At 41.3% G+C, this 8,270-nt stretch overlaps 1 protein-coding gene across 1 annotated transcript in view; it reads left to right on the forward strand.

Moving 5' to 3' along the window:
* Window positions 1-668: 668 nt before the first annotated feature.
* The window catches only part of LOC126295040 (E3 ubiquitin-protein ligase MIB1-like), a 62,674-nt gene continuing 55,072 nt past the window's right edge, over window positions 669-8,270 (forward strand). The window contains exon 1 of the mRNA XM_049987290.1: window positions 669-730. The gene's annotated coding sequence lies outside the window, so the exon portion shown is untranslated. The remainder of the gene's footprint in view (window positions 731-8,270) is intronic.

The raw sequence follows: 8,270 nt of genomic DNA on the forward strand, positions 1-8,270 counted from the left end.
TGCAGTGGTTGGCACAATTTACTTCGTTTTTCACTATTTTTTTCTCTAATTATGCAAAGAAAAATGGCCTTATAATATGATATCATCTCACGAATTGTTTCATATAATTTATTGACGTAGTGTTGACGGCAAGTGCGAGGCGCCTCCTGAGAGGGAACAATTTTCTGTCCGGCGTGCGTATCTCGGAGAAGGAGAGAGCAAGGCAACGGAAATGAACACCACCTGCTGGCAACATACGTCGCAGTGAGAATGGAGTGGACTCAGCCAGGGAATGAGCAACATCTGACGTGGCGCACATTTGCTGGTAAGCGATTCCAGGTTCCCTGTTCCGCGGTCGCTTGTCTCAGTCTCTGCAAATTTCAGTGTTCGTGCAGTGACTGCAAGGAGCGGCCGTATTTCCGGTGAAACATTTTAGAAAGACCGGTTGCATCATATAGCATTACGGTGCCATTATGGCCCCTGGGAGGCACGATATGCGGCTGGAATTCACTGACTGGGTTTGCGTAAGAGCAAGATTTCTTAGTGCTTCGGCTAAGATCACATGGCAGGAATACTTCGATCGTCAGACCTCGGCAAGAGTTATCGTTGTCGGTGCGGAATGGGGGAGGGAGGGGGTCTGGAGGAAAACTGCGGACAGAGTGGGTGGGGGGCGGCAGCCCAGTCCAGCACAGGAGGCGAGTCTCGCCGCCGACCAACACTGCACTGGCTGCCGCGGCGTCCGACGCGTCTGGTGAGTGTCCACGTACTCCTGCCGTCAACGTACGCTAGGTATCTACTGTGCGCGTAACTTACCTCGATCTGGCTGTCTCCTGTTCTCAGTGTTGGCCACACTTAAAAGCAGCGGCTATGAAGGTGGGCAAAACTAAAGTGAGACCGAGATGTTTCTCTCTTTTCTAAATTATTTTCCGCGACCTGTAGCGCGACAATTCTTATTAAGAACTCCTGTATTGTCTCACGTCAGCTTTGAAAGCTACTTATTATTGCTTCTTACTGCGCAATTCACGTATTGGTGCTACTAGCTAGTGGTTCCTGAACGAAAGTTGCTTTTATGCAAACTTGTCGGATCCAAATGACAACTGAAGCAGGCGAGAGTTCCGGAACGGAACTCTCACTCTACAGCGGAGTGTGCGCTGATATGAAACTTCCTGCGAGATCAAAACTGTCTGCTTAACCGAACTAGGGACCTTTGCATTACGCGGGCAAGTGCTCTATCAACTTTGGAAGGTAGGAGACGAGGTACTGACGGAAGTGAAGCTGCAAGGAGGGGTCGTGAGTCGTGTTTAGGTAGCTCAGTCGGCAGAGCAGTTGAAATTCAAAGGTACGAGTTCGAGTCTCGATCCAGCACACAGTTTTAATCTGCAAGCACGTTCCAGAAATAAACCTATTGCTGCTTTCTTGGGTTTGTTACCACTTTGCGTAAGTAACCAGCCTTGCTATGGCAGAGATTGACATGATAGTACCACGAGGTTTTTGCTTTCTCCACACATTCCCCATCCACAAAATTAGTAGAAATTGGCCCTTAGCTCAGGTGCTGGGTACGATCTTGGTAACAGCAGTTATAGCTGCATTGCATGCTACTTAGCGACTACGATAGATGGACCATTATCGGTAGAAGGCAAGGAAGGACTGAAAACTGTACCTCTGAATGTTCATAAACTGAGGAACGAATGAGGCAATATGCCCACATGAGTGTGTTGCACTATGTCCACAACACTCGTGATCACTCTGCCATGCATGTGTTGAACAGGTATGTAAGCGTATTAGCATTTGTGTGTTGTTGTTGTTGTAGTAATGATGTTAGTAGTAGTAATAGTAATAGTCTTTAATTAGTAGATCACTTTTACAGGCATATTGGACACGTCTTGATATTATAGTTTAGGAACGATAAATTAATGTAAGTCACATACAGGCTTATAGGTCTAGAATGGCAACAGCGCGACAAATAGTTAGCTGTGACCTTATAGTAGCAATAAACCTACCATTTACCGGATATGATTTAGGGATACCACGAAAATCTAAATTAGATGAGTAGATGAAGAGTAGAGAATCCACCCTCCCAAATACAAAGCCAGTCTGTGTAAGACAGTGATACCTTATTCGGTACAATACTTCAAGTGGCAGGGACCTAGATTGGAGGGGTAAGTTGCTTGTGTTTATTACACAATACGAATTCATCAAACAAACTCGATAACTTGAAAAATTACAGACGTCCGTGATTAATGAAATTTGCACGTTATATGAGCCACAGCCTATGAAACGTTAAGAAAATTTAACTGTATTTTAACTCTAAGGCCATCTAGCAACACTACTCACACTTCACAGATCAACAACAGCGGTTGCTTCGAACTTAACACCCAGTGACGCATTCAGTTAAATTCAAAACAGAATGAAATAATAGCTCAAAAATGAAAGAATCAGTAAGTGAAATCAAATGTATATCAGGCTTGTAGTCAAATAAATTCTTAGTACACTAACCAACGGCAAAAGATTTACTAGTTACATAGACAACAAAACCAAAATATCTTCATGAACAATGTGGAGACGCTCTATACAAGCAAAATCTGAAATAAGAGCTGCTTATACTCATTAGGTTTTCCAACACAATTGTTCAAGGAATCTGACATGATTTAAAATGTACAGTCCTCGCTCCGAGAGACAGTTTGAAAGCAAAAATCACTACCGAAAATCATGATAAGCCACTCAGTTCAAACCGGGCGACCTATTGGCTCAATCTATTATTTAACACATCAAACGGGCACGCTAAAAGGCGCCTAGTCTCTACAGTAATTAATCTTGCGCCCAGAACACAACTAAACAGTGTGCTAACGTAGAGATTAAGATAGTGGACCGGCAATTATACGTGTTGTCACACACGCCAGCATTGTGTGGGACAAATTTTGACGCTCTCTCAGATTCAGGAACTTAGGTGACCAAACATCCGCCCCAAGGTAATGGTCTACTTTGGTCCTTTTAAAACAACTTCGTCGTAACTGAAACGTGTTGTTGTTGTGGTCATCAGTACAAAGATTGGTCTGTTGCAGCTCTCCATGCTACTCTATCCCGTGCAAGTTTCTTCAAGTATCTACTGCATCTAACATCCTTCTGAATCTGCTTAGTGTATTCATCTCTTGGCCTCCCTCTAAGATTTTTACCCTCCACGCCGCACTCCAGCACTAAATTCATGGTGCCTTGATGCCTCTGAACATGTCCTACCATCGATCCCTTCTGCTAGTCTAGTTATGCCACAAATTCCTCTTCTCACCAATTGTAGTCAGTACTTCCTCATTAGTTACATGATGTACCCATCTAATCTTCTGTAGGATCGCATTTCGAAAGCTTTTATTCTCAGTTTGTGCAAACTATTTATCGTCATGTTTCGCTTCCATACATATCTACACTTCATACAAATATTTTCAGAAAAGTCTTTCTGACACTTAAATTTATACTTGATTTTAACAGATCTCTCTTCTTCACAAAGGCTTTCCTTGCCATTGCCAGTCTACATTTTATATCCTCTCTACTTCGACCATCATCAGTTATTTTTCTCCCCAAATAGCAAAACTCCTTTACTACTTTAAGTGTCTCATTTCCTACTATAATTCACTCAGCATCACGCCATTTAAGTCAACTACATTCCATTATCCTCGTTTTGCTTTACTTTATGTTCATCCTATATCATCCTTTGAGGACACTGTCCATTCAGTTCAACTGCTCTTGCAGGTCCTCTGCTGACTCAGCAGAATTACAATGTTATCAGCAAACGTCAAAGTTTTTATTTCTTCTCCATGGTTTTTAATTCCTACTCCAAATTTATCTTTTGTTTTCTTTACTGCTTGCTTAATGGAACATTGAGGATAGGCTACAATCCTGTCTCACTTCTTTACCAACTACTCCTTGCTTTTCATGCCCCTCAATTCTTAGAACTGCTAACTGGTTTCTGCAAAAATTGTAAATAGCCTTTCGCTCCCAGTATTTGACAACTGCCACCTTCAGAATTTGAAAGAGAGTATTCCAGTCAACATTGTCAAAAGCTTTCTCTAAGTCTACAAATGCTAGAAACGTAAATTTGCCTTTTCTTAGTCTAAGATAAATCGTTGGGTCAGCATTGCCTCACGTGTTCCAACATTTCTACGGAATCCTAACTGATCTTCTCCGAGGTCGGCTTAACCAGTTTTTCCATTCGTCTGTAAAGAGTTCGTGTCATTGTTTTGCAGCCGTGACGTATTAAACTGATAGTTCCGTTATTTTGACAAGTGTCAACACCTGCTTTCTTAGGGATTCAAATTATTACATTCCTTTGGAAGTTTGAGGTTTCTTCGCGTGTCTCATACAAATTGCTCACCAGATGGTAGAGTTTTGTCAGGGCTGGCTCACCCAAGGCTGTCAGTAGTTATAATGGCATGTTGTCTACTCCAGGGGTCTTGGTTCGACGTAGGTTTTTCAGTGCTCTGTCAAGTTCTTGATGCAGTATCATATCTCCCATTTCATATTCATTTACGTCCTCTTCCATTACCGTAATAATGCCCTCAAGTACATCTCCCTTGTGTAGACCCTCTACATAGTCTCGCCACCTCTCGGCCTTGCCTTCTTTGCTTAGAATTGATATCGATTTGAGCTCTTGATATTCATTCAGATTCACCTTTTCTCCGAAGGTCTCTTTAATTTTCCTGTAGGCAGTATCTATCTTACCCCTAGTAATGTATACCTCTAAATCTTTACATTTGTCCTGTAGCCATCACTGCTTAGCCATTTTTCACTTCCTGTTCTGTCGTTAGGAACTTGCTTATTCTGTATAAGAAACAGTAGTAAATAATAATAGTGATGCTGTCACTGTTAATTGGTAATATTTATTGGCAAAATAAAACCTAACACTAGATTGCGTACTCACAGCTACCCTGTGTGGCCGTTTTTCAGTACGACTTAAAAAGAGAGAACGAATATTTATTGATCACCGATGCGTCGGTTCTCGATTGTGTTCAGGAGACGTACTGATTGTTTAAGCCAAGGGGTTTTCTTAATTGACCTTTTCACCAGGATTGCCTTCACGCTATCAAAATCTTCGATGAAAGTACCTAAGGGACCTATGTAATATAAAAATAGAAATGAAAGCAAATTAGTCGAATTTTGTAAGAGAAATATTAACAGATCGGAAGACCACATTAGTGGTCTCCCAAATACAATCGAGACTCTGCGGTAAAGAGCGAACCTGTACAAAGCAAATATACAATTTGAACATCATTTTAGTGAAAGAAAAAATAAGAAGAAAATTACTCCATGGTAAAATATTAATATATCTTGAACAAATCGGCTTTAAACTTCTATACACTGACAAGTACAGAATAAGTACATGGGTTACAGCTGATATTTATTGTGTACATGGCGCAGTCCAATAATTGCTTCTTTGTCAGTCCGTTCCTTCTTCACCCGGGTTACCGAACGGTTTCTTCGTCGTTTCACATAATTTTTACATAAGATAAAAATACAACTGGTAGCAATGCTATGTAGTATGTCTTAACATATCTCGACCAAAAGTACAAGAGTAATGAAGTCTTTAGAATATTTCTTAACAAAAGATAGATTGTTCATTAATCTGTTTTGCTGCTTCTTGTATCAAGCGCTGCGGGAATAACTTTAAATATCTGCGCCCAGCGGGTCATAGTGTTTATTCAGAGTATTTAAACGCTGGACGCGCGTCTTGGTATAGGCGCACGTTACAAAAATATTTCGTCTCTTTACTCTCGCGCTGAGATGCTCAGCATCTTTATGCCAAATACATCATTTGCAAAGCATCTGAAATCCATTAATATTACATTACTTTCCGAGTGAGGAGCGATGACTCAAAAAAAAAAAAAAAAAAAGAAGTGGTTCAAATGGCTCTGAGCACTATCGGACTTAACTTCTGAGGTCACCAGTCCCCTAGAACTTAGAACTACTTAAACCTAACTAACCTAAGGACATCACACACATCGATGTCCGAGGCAGGATTCGAACCTGCGATCGTAGCGGTCACGCGGTTCCACACTGTAGCGCCTAGAACCACTCGGCCACCCCGTGCCGGACCGATGACTCCGTCAGGATCTTCGCGACTCACGCGTAGTTGCAATATTATTGCTTTCATGAATCAAATTAGTATTACTAGCTAGAATTCTTTACAATAGATTTCATATATGACACTAGGCAAAGTGGTTGACATAAAGAATAACAAGTAAATATATTCGTACGACTGAAATTGATGGTAAATTGTTCATGGAGTAATTACATGACTATTGAGCCGGACCCGTTCTAATGTATTATACAAGGATAACAGACCTTCATGTCTCGGTAAGAGACAATGAAATAAGGCTAAAGATATACATATGTAGATACATTATACATGGCGTAATAAATAATAAAAAATAACAAAGAAATAAATAATTTGACTTCGCAGGACGTCTGGGAGCAGCGTGCACTCTTGGAAAAATATATTACAAAGAACTGACATTCTTGTTATACAGTGACATTTACAGGGCCAGCCGGTGTGGCGGAGCGGTTCTAGGCGCTACAGTCTGGAACCGCGCGACCGCTACAGTCACAGGTCCGAATCCTGCCTCCGGCATGGATGTGTATGATGTCTTTAGGTTAGTTAGGTTTAAGTAGTTCTCAAGTCTAGGGGGTTGATGACCTCAGACGTCAAGTCCCATAGTGCTCAGAGCCATTTGAACCATTTACAGGAATATTTTTGTCGTGGTGTGGACGTAGACTTATTGCGGTAAACTCTTAGCACTTTACTGATTTATGGCTTTCATGACATGCAAAAATATAAATAAATTAATAAATAAAAATAAAAATGTTTCACTGCGCTTTGGGTAGGCATAACTTGCACTGGGAGTGGTATAACTTCAGGTATAAATGGCAACCCTACACTTGAGTGGAGGGAAATTGGTTGCACTTTCATAGTGGAGGAGACGCAGGGCATCAGTTTCACTGTGGAGGTTGAAGTGTTTGTCTGGATATGATGGTGCGTTGGAAATTTGTCATGGATCAGGAACTGGGAGAATGGTTCTGCAACTTCAACACGTTGCAGAACCAGTCTTCCAGTTCCTGATCCCTCTCTATTTCACTTGACACATGTTCGAGCTTCATTTCATGTTCTCGTACATGAAAAATACAGAGAAAATCTGTATTAGAATGTGCTTACTTACCAATAACATCGTCCAAAGAAAAGTGGATTAGGTAAAGATAACAATAACGTTTATGTACATAAGGTCTCATTCTCTTAGGAGTGCTTAGTTATCGTATTTATTTATTTTTCTGATTTTATTTGAGTCGACAAGTTTTCGTCATTACTTGGCCTGGTCTATAAGTCCGGAAGCAATTGTCAAAGTCGAGTTTGAGACATTTCAAATTAGTGTCTTGGTGTTTTTATAAGGTATATAAGTGCTTAACTCATGGTTTTATCAGATTTCATATTGAAAGTATTTCAAACAAATTTTGAGTCCGCGATCGTTGTGCAAAGGAAACTGGACTGTTGAGCGCGCAGCGTACTCTGTGTTACGTCCGTTTGTCATAGTCACGTGGTAGTAACTGGACGGCCTTACAACGTTAGCAGCAGTGTTCCGAGAGAGGCAGAACGTTTGGTGCCTGCTAGCCGTGTCGTGAGTTTTTACAGTTTTTCATCGACTCGGAATTACGGACGCAGTCAGCTGTGTCGAAGAATGTGTCTGTGGAAAGGCGTACAATACCGGTTGCGATAAATACAACACTTCTTCACTTGCACAGTTCGGTTTTCTACGTAGTGGCTTCGCGGTGCAAGTACTTATAACATTACTTCACACATGGAATTCCACACGTGTCTTTGGAGTTATCACCTTTTCAGTTCACACGTTATTATTATTTCGTGTGCACATGTATTTGGTAGTGATGTTAAATTGCACACGCACCTGTTTTACACGTGTCCCTCTATTGCTTGTCTATAGTAGGTTCACACGCAGCAGCATATACGTGTCCATTAATTGATGACTGCATTATTAGTACAAAGTGGAGTTGTTGTTGTTGTGGTCTTCAGTCCTGAGACTCGTTTGATGGAGCTCTCCATGCTACTCTGTCCTGCTTCTTCATCTCCCAGTACCTACTGCAACATACATCCTTCTGAATCTTAGTGTATTCATCTCTTGATCTCCCTCTACGATTTGTACCCTCCACGCTGCCCTCCAATATTAAATTGGTGATACCTTGATGCCTCAGAACATGTCCTACCAACCGATCCCTTCTTCTGGTCAAGTTGTGCCACA

Source organism: Schistocerca gregaria, chromosome 11, assembly GCF_023897955.1.
Source record: "Schistocerca gregaria isolate iqSchGreg1 chromosome 11, iqSchGreg1.2, whole genome shotgun sequence".
NCBI lineage: Eukaryota > Metazoa > Arthropoda > Insecta > Orthoptera > Acrididae > Schistocerca > Schistocerca gregaria.